The 14,794-nt window shown below is 37.5% G+C and overlaps 2 protein-coding genes across 4 annotated transcripts in view; one reads left to right on the top strand and one right to left on the bottom strand.

Moving 5' to 3' along the window:
* The window catches only part of LOC126586466 (uncharacterized), a 31,625-nt gene that overhangs the window by 2,131 nt on the left and 14,700 nt on the right, over positions 1-14,794 (bottom strand). For 2 of the 3 annotated variants that reach the window (XM_050251315.1, XM_050251313.1), the window contains exon 2: positions 232-657. The gene's annotated coding sequence lies outside the window, so the exon portion shown is untranslated. Of the gene's footprint in view, positions 1-231; positions 665-14,794 lie in introns of those variants that run through there. The other variant, XM_050251314.1, reaches the window with a different exon arrangement.
* The window catches only part of LOC126586462 (serine carboxypeptidase-like 20), a 62,267-nt gene that overhangs the window by 35,742 nt on the left and 11,731 nt on the right, over positions 1-14,794 (top strand). The gene's annotated exons all lie outside the window — the stretch shown is intronic.

Genomic DNA, 14,794 nt, shown 5'->3' with positions numbered 1-14,794 from the left:
ATTTTTGTTAATTAGATATAGGTCAATAAGAAATGTTACATGGTGTCAAGCCCATATAAATAGTTATACAATTACTTAATCAGTAATTTTTCTACGACTTTCGTGCCTTCCTAATCATCTGAAATTCCCAATTAATCTCGGAAGATTTCTCAATCTAATCGGGCAGATAAGATAAGAACGCAAGGAAACAAAAACAGTGGGTACCCAGAAAAAAAGAGGCAGGAAGCTCACATCTTTTGGAGCCGAATCAAATCTGGCAAACCCTTGGGGATTGAGGCCTCGCTTGTCGTTGAAGCAACCTATTTACAACGACGACGACGAGGAGTGCAGGCCTTGGGGTCGGAGGTTTTCCACGGCGTTCACTTGGGGTTTCGCGCTCAGGATCGCTCTCCTCCTCCTCCTCCTTGTGGCCGCTGTTGACACGGCTTGTTTTACTCTTCCTGTTGAAAAGGTTCGGTTTTTCTCATCTGGGTCGGTTTTGTTTTCGTTTTTTGATAGCTCAATCTGTGAGTTTCTTCCTGGTGGGTTTTGTTTTCCGTTTAGTTTGCGATGATTTTCCAATGTGTTTTGATTGATTTTGATTTGGGTATGCATCTTTTTGTTGTATGGATTATTGGATTGGTCTCACATTTCGAATTGACGGAAACTTTGGTGCTGCTTTATATGTTTCAGACGTTGACAGTAAATTTGAAAGGAATTTAGGGAGGTGCCCAATTTGATGGGCTTGAAACTGAGATTGCATTTTCAAGCATGCCCAACTCACTTTGATTTTTAGTTTATTTGTAACTAGATTTTTGTAACACTTGAATATGGACACAGTTATCGCTTTGTTGCTTGTTAGCATACAAACAATCACACTTTTCCATTTACATCCAAATGTGACAATGCAGTAGGACTTCCCTTTCGGATTTGCACACTTTTCCATTTACAATGATCAATGGGATTAGCCATGGATAATGAAAGACAAATTGGTTTTCGACATGTTTTAATTGAAGCCCAAATCAGATACCGCATAAAAAACAAATTCAGAAAAAGGTTACCGCATTGCAGTGTCTTAATCAAAACGTCAAAAAAAAAAAAAAAAAAAAAAAAAAAAACTGAGTCAGGAAATGAATCTATCTCCAAATGTAAAAATAATATAAAAATTGAACCAAGAAACAAACACTGCACTGTAGTGTTTGAATCCAAATGTAAAAAAATCAAGAGTCGCATGATGAATGATGGGAAAAACAAAACTAGGAAGTGGACACTGCAACGCAACGTCTGAATCCAAATGTGAAAAACAAAATCAAGAAACAGACACTACATTGTAGTGTTTGAATTCATATTGACATATTCCAAAATATTAATATATGAGAAACAGTGTCATTTCAAGTGGGTGACAGCTGTAGTGACAGATTTTGTAATTATTGTTTATTTTAAAGGCATTTAAGTATTATAATACATGATTGACCTATTTATAATTAATATAAATATTGTTGATCTATTGTTAATATTGTAACTTTTTATTGATTTTATACAAAATTTACCCAAAATAATATTTTACATATAAATGTAGGGATTTGTTGGTTTGGATCCGTGATAGTATCAATTTGACAATCAATTTCGAATTGTCACAAATTTACGGATTTGTTGATTCAATCTTTCCTTACCACATTTAAAACGGAGAAAAGCCTATAGTTCGCACACTCGAATTCCAATTTACCATTACAATGAGTCCATATTATATATAGGTGAATTATTGTAATTTAAAAATATATAAAAAAAATTGTTGTCAAAGTAAAAGTATATAAATTAATGGAGATAAAGTTGCAAGTAAATTAATTTTAGGATAAAGAAAAAGAAAAAAAAGCCAACTATAGGTAAATTATTTACATATATAGTGTAGAATATTTGGTTCACATAAAAAATGTAGGTAAATTGGTATCACATACACAATTTACCTACTTGCATTATAGGTAAAATACCAACGAAATATGAAAATATTATTTGCATATATCATAGGTAAATTGCCAAAAGAAATATGAGAATGTGTATAAACTGTAGGTAAATAACCAACTATAGGGCAATACTATTTATATAGGTAAATTAGTAGAGATGTTTTACTATTATATATAAGGAGAATAATTTACCCTGAATAACAATGTAGTCATGATTTAATGTAATGCACTAGATTGTTGTAGAAAATAAATAAATAAATGGTCAGTGTTGTAAATAGTATAATATGTATGCCCACATGCATACTGTAAACATGTCATATGTTTAACAGTGTTTTTGTTTGTTTCCATGGTGATGCTCTATAAATAGAGCTTTACGAATGTTTAACAAAGCAGAGAGAGAAAAAGGAAAAGAAAAATATCTAATAGCAATAATATACATTACTTCCTCTGCAACAGCTTGTGTTGGTATAATACTCTGCAACTGCTTCGTTCCTGTCCCAAATAAAGGTTATCTCTCTATAACTTTTACATTTTTATAACACGTTATCAGCACGAGTCTCTAAGTATAACCATGTCTCATTTACATTCACTAAACAATAAAGGAAATCATTCTCTCATTTCTCTCCGCCGAACAAAAAAAAAACAAAACAAAAAATGTTTCCTCTAAGGTTTTTCCTGTTCATCTTCTTCATCTGCCTCAACTGCGCGGTATATCCTCACGACGAACTATTTGCTCCATGCCTGCTCGTAGTTCTCCAACTAGCGGTTACATACATCTTTGATTACTTGTTTGGTTTGGATATTGATTACTAACATAGTATTTATATTGATTTTACTGCAATCCAAGATGGTGCGGTACAATCGCCCATCTTGAACTGCAAATTTCATCTTACTGCGATCCAAGATGGTGCGGTATCATCGCCTATCTTGGACTACAGATCTACTTTTAGTGCAAATTTCAAGTGGAGCGGTATAATCGCCCACCCTGCTCTGCGTATTTCAATTTTCTTGCTACTTGAGTGGTGCGGACTAATCGCCCATTCCATGTTACATTCTTTCAATGAGAATGGTGCGGTACAATCGCCCTTCTCATTCACCCTGAAAATCTCGAGCCAGAAGTTTCGAGTGCTTATCATTTTGGCCTGAAGATCAAAATGAAAAATTTGTAAGAACCAGAAGTTCTAACATCACATTCCTCTAGGAATACATATTACTGCAAGTTCTTACACATCTCATTTTCTTTCAGAAAAGAAAATGACGAACTTGGCTAAGCTTGAATATGCTGCCCTGGACATTACCGGGAAGAATTACCTTACTTGGGTACTTGATACCAAGATCCATCTGGAAGCAGGGAATCTTGGAGATACCATCAGGGAAGAAAGCAGCTCATCTTCTCAAAATCGGGCGAAGGCTAACTTAACGGTTGAAGATCTGTTAGCTCTCTGGGAGGCCTTGTGAAGTAGATACAATCACCAGACAACGGTGATTCTTCCAAAAGCTCGCTATGAGTGGTCTCACCTGAGAATTCAGGATTTCAAATCAGTGGCGGAGTACAATTCTGCGTTGTTCAGGATTACCTCTCAGATGAAGCTATGTGGGGATACCATTACTGATGAAATGTTGCTGGAAAAGACTTACAGCACATTTCATGCCAATAACGTGCTCCTGCAGCAGCAGTATAGAGCGCGAGGCTACACTGAATACAACCAGCTGATATCTGTGCTCCTGGTAGCTGAACAGAACAATGAGCTTCTGATGAAAAACCATAATTCCCGACCTACTGGATCTGCACCATTCCTAGAAGTAAATGCTGCTTCCCTCGAAGTGAACGCCACATCCTCTGATGGTAATTATCATAAACAAGGACGTGGCCACAAACGAGGTCGATGGAATAGGAAAGGCAAGAACCATGGTGGTCAGTTTCACAACCAGGTTCAGAGGCATAATTTTGGCCCAAGCTTCAAAAATGTGAATCGTCACAAAGGCAAAGCTAACATGACCAATGCTCCCAGGAACTCTGAAGGAGCCTGCCATAAGTGTGGTGGCAATAGGCATTGGGTGCGAACTTGTCGTACCCTAAAACATCTGGTGGAGTTGTATCAAGCCTCCCTCAAGAAGAAGGGTGTCGAGACCAATTTTCTCGACCAGGCTAAACCAATGGATATACCTCATCCAGTGTTTGATTTATCAGGGCAATTTGACGCAACTCACCTAGATGTTTCAGACTTCATTATGGAAAGGGGGAATGAAGTATATCGGTCCGACTAAATCGTTTATGTTTGATGTACTTTTATTATGCTGAACTTGTTGTCTAAAACTAGTTTTTCATATTCAATAAAAATGGCATGTAAATTTCCTGTTATAAATTGTTTGTTAACTGTGATTCCATTTACTCAGAAAGCATGGATAAAAACTGTGGTTATTCTCAGAACATGAGAAATGGCGGAGATATTTATCTTGCAGACAGTGCAACCACACATACAATACTTCGTGATCGAAAGTATTTCTCAAGCTTAATGCTTACAAAAGTAGGGGTAACAACAATATCAGGACCTTCAGATGTGATTGAAGGCTCAGGGAAAGCCCAGATTATGTTACCAAATGGAACAATATTGTCCATACAAAATGCATTGTATGCTACTCGATCTACTCGAAATTTGTTGAGTTTCAAAGACATACGTCTAAATGGATACCACATTGAAACGAAAAGTGCAAAAAATGTGGAGTATCTATGCATTACCTCCAATGATACCCATAAGCGTATATTGGAGAAGTTGCGTGGTTTTTCGAGTGGATTATATTATACATACATAAGGACAGTTGAATCACATACTATCATGAACCAGAAGTTCATTGATTCAAAGGTTTACATGTTTTGGCATGACCGTCTGGGTCATCCAGGATCCACCATGATGCGTAGGGTCATTACCAACTCTAATGGACATCCATTATTGAGCAGAGACATTGCTATCTCAAATGATAACCCTTGCAAGGCTTGTTCTCAAGGGAAGTTGGTAATTAGACCATCACAACTAAAGGTTGATGCTGAATCCCCATCATTTCTACAAAGAATTCAAGGGGATATCTGTTGATCTATTCAACCATCTTGTGGACCATTTCGATATTTTATGGTTTTGGTTGATGCATCCACCAGATGGTCACATGTTTGTCTTTTGTCTACTCGGAATGTAGCTTTTGCGAGACTTCTTGCTCAGATAACTAAGTTACGAGTACAATTCCCAGATTATCCCATTAAATCAATCCGACTTGATAACGCAGGTGAATTTAGGTCTCAAACCTTTGATGATTACTGCATGACATTGGGCATTGATGTTGAACACCCTGTTCCTCATGTCCATACTCAAAATGGTTTAGCAGAAGCATTGATCAAGCGGCTTCAGTTAATAGCCCGCACTCTGATTATGAAAACCAAATTGCCAGTTTCTGCATGGGGACATGCCATTACATGCCGCATCATTGGTTCGATTGAGACCTATAGCCAACCACCAATACTCCTCAATACAACTCGTGTTTGGACATCAGCCAAACATTTCACATTTACGAGTTTTTGGTTGTGCTGTTTATGTGCCTATTGCACCCCCGCAACGCACTAAAATGAGACCTCAGCGTAGACTGGGAATTTATGTGGGTTTTGATTCACCATCTATTATTAGATATTTGGAACCCTTGACAGATGATATGTTTACAGCTCGTTTTGCTGATTGTCATTTTGATGAGACAGTCTTCCCATCGTTAGGGGGAGAAAAGACCGTTCCAGAAGAACGGAAAAAGCTGACATGGGTTGTTCCCACCTTGTCTCACTTTGATCATCGAACCATTCAATGTGAAAATGAAGTGAAAAGGATCGTTCATCTTCAAAGCATTGCCAATGAAATGCCAGATGCATTTAATGACGCTATGAAAGTGACAAAATCGCATATACCAGCTGCAAATGCACCTGCCAGAATTGATGTCCCTGTTGGACAAAATAAAGTGGCAGCGAATGATTCATCTGGTGCACGCCTGAAGCGTGGTAGACCACCAGGTTCAAAAGATTCAGCCCCTCGAAAGAGAAAGACGAGGGCACAACTGAATCCAAATGAAATCATTCAGGAAGAGAGAGTAAATGACAAATCCACAATTCATGACTCTGGACTTCCAGAAGAAGAAAATGGCCCTGAAGAGACAAAAGTACATGAAAGCAAAGAAATCTCCATAAATTATGCATGTACTAATGAATTGTGGGATCAGAATGAAATAATCATTGACGATATGTTTGCATTCGCAGTAGCCACTGAAATCATATTAAGTGATGATATTGAGCCCCGCTCTGTTGATGAATGCAAACAGAGACAAGATTGGCCTAAGTGGAAAGATGCAATCCAGGCATAATTAAATTCCTTGGAAAGGCGAAGTGTTTTTGGACCAGTAGTCCAAACCCCAACTGATGTAAACCCCGTAGGTTACAAATGGGTATTTACAAGGAAACGCAATGAGAAAAACGAGATTGCTAGATACAAAGCACGACTCGTTGCACAAGGCTTTTCACAAAGACCTGGAATTGATTATGAGGAGACATACTCTCCTGTAATGGACACAATTACGTTCCGTTACTTAATAAGTTTGGTGATTTTAGAAAAACTTGACATGCGACTTATGGATGTCATCACCGTGTATCTATATGGAGAATTAGATACTGACATATATATGAAAGTCCCAGAAGGACTTAAGTTGCCTGAAGCAACAAACAAACCACGGGGTATGTTCTCAATCAAATTAAGGCGATCACTATATGGGCTGAAACAATCTGGGCGAATGTGGTATAATCGTCTGAGCGAGTATTTGATTAAAGAAGGATATATCAACAATATCATCTGCCCTTGTGTGTTCATTAAGAAATCCAACTCTGGATTTGCTATAGTGGCAGTATATGTTGATGATATGAACTTAGTTGGGACTCCTGAAGAGCTCCATAAAACTGCTGAATATCTGAAAAGCGAATTTGAAATGAAAGATCTTGGGAAAACCAAATATTGTCTAGGCCTGCAGATCGAGCATTGTGTTAGTGGAATTTTGGTCCATCAATCAGCTTACATTGAAAAAATACTGAAGCGATTTGGCATGGACAAGGCTTATCCACTTAGCACCCCAATGGTCGTTCGTTCTTTAGACATTAAGAAAGATCCATTCCGTCCAAAGGAAGATGATGAACTGGTCCTTGGTCCAGAAGTACCATATTTGAGCGTAATAGGTGCTTTATTGTATTTAGCACAATGTACTAGACCAGATATAGCTTTTTCAGTTAACTTGTTAGCCAAGTACAGCTCTGCTCCAACAATTCGTCATTGGAAGGGAGTCAAAGATGTCCTACGATACCTTCGTGGGACAACATATATGGGTCTCTTCTACTCAGACAAGCCCACAAATGAACAAATCCTTGTTGGATACGCAGATGCTGGTTTTCTCTCCAATCCGCATAAAGCCCGCTCACAAAATGGATATGTGTTCACTAATGGAGATACTGCAATTTCATGGCGATCAACGAAGCAAACGCTAGTTGCAACATCTTCCAATCATTCGGAAATAATTGCTCTACATGAAGCAAGTCGTGAATGTTCTTGGTTAAGATCAATGATCCATCACATCCGGAATTCATGTGGTCTACCTTCAAAGACAGACACTCCAACTGTCATCCATGAAGATAATGCAACCTGTGTCGCCCAGATGAAGGAAGGATTTATCAAAGGTGATAAGACTAAACACATATCTCCAAGATTTTTCAGCGCGCATGAGCTTCAGAAGGCTAAAGTTATTGAAGTCAGACAAATCCGTTCCAATGAAAATTTAGCAGACTTGTTCACCAAATCTCTACCAAAGTGCATATTTCAGAAGTTGGTGCAGGGAATCGGATTACGTCGGCTTACAAATTTGAAGAATGCAGAATCAGGGGGAGATCCAATTCAGGGGGAGCATTCATGATACATGCATGTTGTACTCTTTTTCCTTCGCTTAGGATTTTTCCCACTGGGTTTTTCCTATCAAGGTTTTAACGAGGCAACATAAGCATGCTCAACACCATCCGGATAAAGTTGTACTCTTTTTCCTTCGCTATGTTTTTTTTCCCACAGGGTTTTTCCAAGCAAGGTTTTAATGAGGCAACTGATGTTGATATGTGGGCATCCAAGGGGGAGTGTTGTAAATAGTATAATATGTATGCCCACATGCATACAGTAAACATGTCATATGTTTAACAGTGTTTTTGTTTGTTTCCATGGTGATGCTCTATAAATAGAGCTTTACGAATGTTCAACAAAGCAGAGAGAGAAAAAAGGAAAAGAAAAATATCTAATAGCAATAATATACATTACTTCCTCTGCAACAGCTTGTGTTGGTATAATACTCTGCAACTGTTCGTTCCTGTCCCGAATAAAGGTTATCTCTCTATAACTTTTACATTTTTATAACAGTCAGGATGATTAATCAGATTTTAAGGCCCTTGATTGAAGCTAAAATTCAAGTGTGAGATACAGTGTAAAATGGTGTGGCAAAAATTGTAAATAATTTGTAATAGTAGGTTACTTATATTCTCATGTGGCAGTTTATTTGACTTTTGAATTTTTGTTGGATGTTCAATTATATGTAGGTTTATATTTAGAAATCATGATTTTTTTAAGACCAATATCTAAAGAACCCTTAAAAAAACAAACTTCCTTCCAAAGTAGGGACTTCGAAAGCAAAAGTACCCACTTTTGATATTAAAAAGGAAAATTTTTTTTAATGCAAAGATAAACGCTCTTTTGTAAGAGATAAAAAGATTTCAAGAAGACAAATTTGAACTTTATTTCAATCGTGTCATGACTGGCCCAACAAACTAGGTGTTAATTTTTGTGTATTTGCTAGATTTGATTTTTGAACTATAGTTTTTATTTTGTTGAAGAAGATATTTTATATAAAATGAAAAAAAGTATCCCAAACTTAGATTAACATGAAAGTTTATCCATTTACCAAACGTGAGATTTAAGAACAAAACCGTCGTCTTAGTAGTCTTCGCATGTAAATTACCATCCATATTCTCACATGAAACATTAACAAGGTTGGGTAAACTAGTAGAAGTACAAGTATGAATTTGGTCATCAAAGAATAGTATTTTGCTACGAATGACACTGATAAAGTTGATTCGAAATCTACAGTAAAATATCAACAAATCTCAACATTAATCATGCTTCCAAAAATAATTGTCAATTTTTATAAAATTTATAATAATAGCCAAAAATTCGCTTAAAAGACCAATGCGCCCTCCAATTCAAATAAAAAAAGAAACAAAACGCCAAATAGATGCATTTTATGTTCTTTCATTTTTGCTTTTTACACTTGTAGGGTTTGAGCATTCTCATATCCCACCCCCAAAATTTGACGTAATTGTTTTGATGAAAATTGTCATCAAAACAATGTATTGATTTAATGGCTGTTTTTATGTCTCCCAATGATTCTAATAAATTAATGTATTCTTCAACATGTGTGCTTATTGTCGCCAAACCAAAATGTATTTCAGTTTCCGCAATGGTGCAGTTGACATACATTCATGGTTCTTGGTTTCTTCAACAATGTGTTGTTTTGCAATGGCCGCACTGTTCTGCAATGGCCACTCTCCCTCCTCTCACAAAATAAGGGTTTTAGTTTTTAGGTGTAATTAGGTTTTAATTTTGAGGATAGTTGGTTCTATTAAAATAGAGTTTTTGCTCTATTTGAATAATTTCATAAAAATTAACATTTATAAATTTAGGAAACTTATTTGGCTATATACTATAAAATCTTGTTGAATGGAGCATATCGAAGGCCAATGCAAACCAAATAATATCACACCAATAGGACACAAGCACGATAATCGATACTTAATTATAATCCAATCATCAACATTCACATCATTTTTTTTTTGTTGTAAACGATAAATTTGGTAAGAGTAGATGTTAGATTTGGAGTTTGAACCCACGCTGTCAAGTAAGGGCTCAACACATTTCCACCATTGTAGTAAAAGGCAACTTGCGTGCAACATCCACGCCATTTGGTTTACAAAATTTAATTTAAAAATTTGGTGTCTCTAGCATTATCCCAAATAATAGTGCTCTCTTGATTTGGGAGATGAAATATTTGCCCAACGAATCTATTTCACGGAAGGCAGCGGGAAAATTTTCCCGCCACCAGAGAACCCTATTAAAATACCCAAAAGCCCTCAATTGGCCATTTAGCCACTACTCTCTCTCACCTTCAAAATCGGCAACTTTTTATCAACTCCAAATTCCAAAGCTCTTTCTCTCTCTTCGCAATGAGTTCCTTCGAAACCTAAAGGACCGCTAAACCCAGTCTCTCTCTAACCTTCAAAATCGAAGAAACTCCATTTAAACCCAAAGCTTCGAGTTGCAGAAATTGACTCATTGAGCTCCAAAACCTCTGAGAAGCCATAACAATTCTGTCATAAGTTCTTATGAGAGCATACCCAAAAGCAATAGGCGGCTCATATCCAATCTGCGAGACGAAAGATCGATTCTTGGTCCAAGGAAAACTTGACTGAGACCTATGTTGGCACCTCTGAGAAGCTGCCGCAAAAGTAAGGTTTCGTGAATTTTGGTTCTTTACTATGTTTTCATATTTTGTTCTTGACATTTTTAGTGGATTTTGATTGATTTTTTTGTGTGGTTTTTTTTTTTTCATTCTTGTTCAGGTATGAGATTTTGAGTGAGTTTTTCAATTGCTTGATGCTTCGATTTGATTATTGCAGTTGAGGGGTTTGATGCCAAGTTTTACCAATCTTCGCCAGAAAATTGAGTGTTTAACTGATAGGTGCTGAGAAAGGTTTCTTTTTAATTTGTTATTTGGTTTGGTTGGTTGCTGAAGAAATAAATTAGGCATAAAAAGTGACTTATTTTCTTCTTCATTTGGGTTTTTAGGAGGTTTACAATTAGTCACTTGGCTCAGCTGAAGTTTATTTTACCTGAGGTTATTGAGATTACGAAAGTGCTTGTTAAGGATGGGAGAACCATTGATATAAAGCCGGATATTCATGTCACCATGAATGTTGATGCAGTGGAGAATGATGACAAGTTGAAATATGAAGGTGGTGGGCATATGCATTTGAGCAGAGCCTTTTGCCATTGGCTTGGAGAGATATCAAAATTGCATCATGATGTATACATCTTCCCATTTTCAGTGATACACAACTAACATGGTTTGATTTCTTAAATATTCTATGTTATTAAATCTTCTAGTAAGATTTGAGATTAATGGAATCTATTTTTACATTTGATGTTCTGAGCAATCTCTGACATTTTCGTTTGTTTGACTGGATTTAAAAGTTTGAGCTTATTCCTCGTTACACTTTTTCTAACAAGCTACTTAGTAGTTCAAGATTATGTTTTATCGGTTTAACATTGTTTTTCTTGAACTAATTTTTGAAAAACATGCAGTCTGAATATGGGTTTTGTGCTTTCAGGGTTATGAAATTCTAGAAGAAACTCTACCCCAACCATTCAATTGTGCAGAGCAATATATGCATCTAGATATGATTAAGTGTTCCTTATCATCATCTCCCAATTCATTGACTAGTGTACACACAGTTGAGCAACCAGAAGCATTTAAAACCTCCCTTCAAGGCGATGAAACTACAGATGAAACACATTCAACTCCATCTGAACAATCAAAAGAGGATTTGAATTCAAATATAAGTGAAATTCCTGATCCGTCATTGCCCACTGAGACATCATTTGAAGCACCAATAGAGCAGCTACCAGTAATAACAACTTATCTTCCTCAATCTTTTCGACCACACTTTTTCTCTACGAACTTTCCAAGGTCGAAATGTTTCAATTCCAGAGTCAAATCTCAATATAATTTGCTTGGTTGAGGAAGCTAGTATTGCTGCATCATCATTTGAAGTGCTAGTAGAACAACAACCAACAATAACATCTCATCTTCTACCAGTGTTTCTTTCGATTCTCTTCTTCTTTGAATAATGTAACAACCCATCCCGAATAATTTTACAAATTTTTTTATCAGAAGGGTATTTTGGTAATTTTATGGGATTGGGCTAGATATTTTGAAATGGCTATTATTTGGGTCTTAAACGGTGTGCCAAGTGGGGCCCATTTTCCTTTTTGTCCCCCTGCCTACTTGAACTTCTCTCTTCCTCCTCCCTGTTACAACTCTCGAATCTCTCTCTCTCTCCCTTCTCTCCCCGGGAAACCCTTCAGCATCTCTCTACCATTGCCTCCGAGAACCAACACACACATAGACAGTCACCACCATCATAGCAAGATCATCACTTCATTTCCCCTTTCGTCCCTGTTAACTCTGGAACTGGGCATATACGACGGAACCACCATTTGCTCCAACGACTTAACTCGAAAACCCGACAAACCGATGCGAGTTCTTTGAGTTTAGGTTGTATCTTTGTCTCTAATGAGAGTTTCTGGGAACCCAGGTTATTCTTAAGCTGAAAAAATTGAAAGTTTTAACCCTATTCATATGTGTTCTTCTCATTTCCAGTTTTTCGGCGAGTTCGACAGCTTTCGAGCCATTTTCCAGCCACCTCGGGCCATAACCGAGGAAACCAAAGGTACCATCCTAATCTACACTTGTTTGTCTTTATTTTGGTAGGTAGATTGTAGGTTATGGTTGAGAATTGAGGTTGACCGGAGCTTAGGAAAGCTTCGACTTTCTTCTCCATTGAAATCGGTTAACCCGGCCTGAAAATGGGTCAAACACTACCCACAAAACCCAGCCCAATCCCTTAATTCGGCCCAAACCTTAGGCCTCTGTAACCAAGCCTAAAACCAGCCCAAGTCCAACTCTTTAACATGGGCCCAATCCAATAAACTAGAACCCAAGCCCAGTTCTTATGACTTGGCGCAACCCAAGCCTTTGGCCCAAACCCAAATGTGAACTGGCCCAACCAAGATTCCAGTCGGCGCGTGGGCGTTTTCCTTTTGCGGCCAACTTTTCGACGACTCAAATTGGCATATGGCAGTGCGTGGCCGTCCTGGCCGCCGCCTCGTGGCGGCGCGTAGGGGTACCCAAGGTCCCCCTTTTGTTTTTTGATGTCCTAAATCCGTTTATGACATCCGTTTCCTGAAATTCAACTATTTTAGTATAGTTTTATTAATTGGTACCTTTATGTGCTTAGGTGCAATTGTTTATGGCGTTTACGTCCTCTTTAGTTTGCATGGCTTTTTGACGGTGAAGTATCTATGAGTGGACCCCTTCTAAAATGCATGATTTTACTATTAGAAATGCATGCATGAAAAGCATGATTTTATGTCTACGTTTTATGAAATTTTTATGAATAAATTGGTTTCACGCTTTATGAATTATCATGCTTTATCGACTTTACATTCTTTGTGGTATATATGATTGATGACTATATACCTACTTATGAACGTGGTTTTACGATATGATATTTTAGTTACTGAGCTCCTATTTGAAAAAGATATATACATATATATTAGAAATATTATGTTAATGTTTTTATGTGTTTACTTAGTGGTTATTCATACGATCTGTCTACGAGAGAATGATATTGCCTACGGACGAATGATACTGCCTACGGATGAACGGTTCTGCCTATGCGCGAATGATATTGCCTACGGGCGAACGATCTTGCCTACGGGCGAATGATATTTATATTGGCTTCGGCCAGGCATAGGAAGATACTTATATCGACTTCGACCGGGTGTAGGTTGGTGGCTTCGGCCGAATGAAGATATGTGTGTGTGTGTGTGTGTGTGTGTGTGTGTGTGTGTTTGTGTGTGTGTGTGTGTATAAGTTTCAACCGGGCGTAGGTTGGTGGCTTCGGCCTAATGAAGATGTGTGTGTGTGTGTGTGTGTGTGTGTGTGCCTTGTACTACTACTACTAAGCACCCTATATACAATATATGTTTATGAAAGGTTTTATGGCATGCTAGGGTTTTTAGAAAACCTATTACTTATTATGCTATACGAGTTTTCTAAACCTGGGGGTTAGTACGGTTAAAGATTATTTGTTTTCGTATTACTTATATATCAATTTGGTCCTCTCATGTTTTGTATTGTGCCCTCTCAAGACTTAGAATCGAGGCGTACAATCCTGGTGTAAAGGCACTCTCGCATCGGCATCTTCGAGTCCTCGCAATGTAGGACCCATCCATTTGTTCATTCAATTTTATATTATTCCTTTTTAGTATCTCAGATTAGTTTTATGCTCTTAACATGATCCACAATTGCATATTCATTATAATTAAATTTACAAGTTTTATTTATGTCAGTTAATTGTTCTTAGTTCTCATGCATCCTAGTATGGCTTCGTTACCTTTCGGTGTCAGCCAGCACGTGCCTACCCTGGTGTTTGGTGAATATTAGGGTCGGGCGTGTCAAATAAGGTATACCTTTCTCTCTTGGGGGCATACATTTCTCTCTGGTATTGGCACGATCGACGCACCCAAATTCCCTTTTGGCGGCAGATGTTTCTCTGTTTCTCTCTTCAAGATTGATGCACCCGAACCCTTTTGGCGTTGTGCGTTATTCTAGCGGTGTATGTTCATCGTGATTTGTAAGAAGTTCCAAGCTCCAAAGCAAATATTAGGATGCAAAGATTGTGGTGGGTGGGATTGTTGATGTGGTGAATGAATATATATAGGGTTCTGGTTTCATGTTCACTAATCTTGCACTGAATAGGAATTATGTTTCTTAACTGCATGTGATCTCCTGTTACGGTCAACGTCCTCTAACTCTAATCCAATTAAAAAACGATATCCATCTCTGATCACATGTCTAAATGGGATTTATGTTTGGACTCAAACACTTGTTTTTGTGATTCAAAAAACAAA

Source organism: Malus sylvestris, chromosome 10 (genome assembly GCF_916048215.2).
Source record: "Malus sylvestris chromosome 10, drMalSylv7.2, whole genome shotgun sequence".
NCBI lineage: Eukaryota > Viridiplantae > Streptophyta > Magnoliopsida > Rosales > Rosaceae > Malus > Malus sylvestris.
The sequence above is the reverse complement of the archived record's forward strand: the minus strand, read 5'-3'. Positions and strand labels throughout refer to the sequence as shown.